Here is a 967-nt window from a genome sequence, read left to right as displayed (position 1 = left end):
AGTGCAGTGGCCTAATCGTAGCTTATATTTTGTTGTAGTGAAAAAACTATAATCTGTGCCGTATAGTCAGGTATAAAACTGTGGTTTATGGCTAGGCACACTGACTCACACCTGCAATTCTAGCACTTCAGGAGGCTGAAGCGGAAGGATTACTTGAGTCCAAGAGTTTGAGGTTATAGTGAGCTGTGATGACATCATTGCACACCAACTTGAGTGACAATGAGACCCTATCTCTTAAAAAAGAGATAAATATAATATGACATATCCATATAACGTAATGATACAGCCACTTTAAGTGACTGACAAAGTGTTTATAACATTAAAGGGGTAAGTGAGGTGTGGAGCTGGTGTAGCTGACTTACAGTACATATTTGTACTTTTAGTTTTGGAATGTTAAGGGGACTGAGATAGACGTTGGCGTGATTTTTTTCCATCTTTGTATGCAGTGATATTTGTCATGTATGGTTTCTTGCCACTTTCTAAACTTTGTGAATCTGCAGATTAGGTTTATTTCTGTACACAAAGCCAGTCTGCCTATATCAGGCGTCCTCAAACTATCGCCTGTGGGCCACTAGGACATTTATCCAGCCCAAAGGGTTTTGCCGCCACTGCCTGTCCTGCTTAGTAGCTGACTTGTTCCGGGGCTCGCAGTCCGGCCCTCCAACGGTCTGAAGACAGTGAACTGGCCCCCTGTTTAAAAAGTTTGAGGACCCCTGGCCTACATGTTCTAATTCCATTAGGTTTTTTTTTGCAGTTTTTGGCCGGGCTGGGTTTGAACCTGCCACCTCTGGCATATGGGCCTGGTGCCCTACTCCTTTGAGCCACAGGCACCACCCTCTAATTCCTTTAGTTTTAATTAACGATGAATAATGATGTGTATCTTAGATGAGAAGGCTCTGGGTAGGTCCAGAAACCTAGGGCAGTTAGTAGCTGCCTGCAAGCCACCTCCAAAGTATGGCTCCGTAGA

General features: G+C 44.0%; 1 protein-coding gene across 1 annotated transcript in view; it reads left to right on the top strand.

Moving 5' to 3' along the window:
- Nucleotides 1-967, top strand: part of RNF10 (ring finger protein 10) — a 40360-nt gene that overhangs the window by 17131 nt on the left and 22262 nt on the right. The window lies entirely within an intron of this gene.

The sequence above is a fragment of the Otolemur garnettii genome, unplaced genomic scaffold, assembly GCF_000181295.1.
Source record: "Otolemur garnettii isolate 467f Iridium unplaced genomic scaffold, OtoGar3 scaffold00038, whole genome shotgun sequence".
Taxonomy (NCBI): Eukaryota; Metazoa; Chordata; class Mammalia; order Primates; family Galagidae; genus Otolemur; species Otolemur garnettii.
Note: the sequence above shows the minus strand (reverse complement) of the source record. Positions and strands in the feature narration are given on the sequence as shown.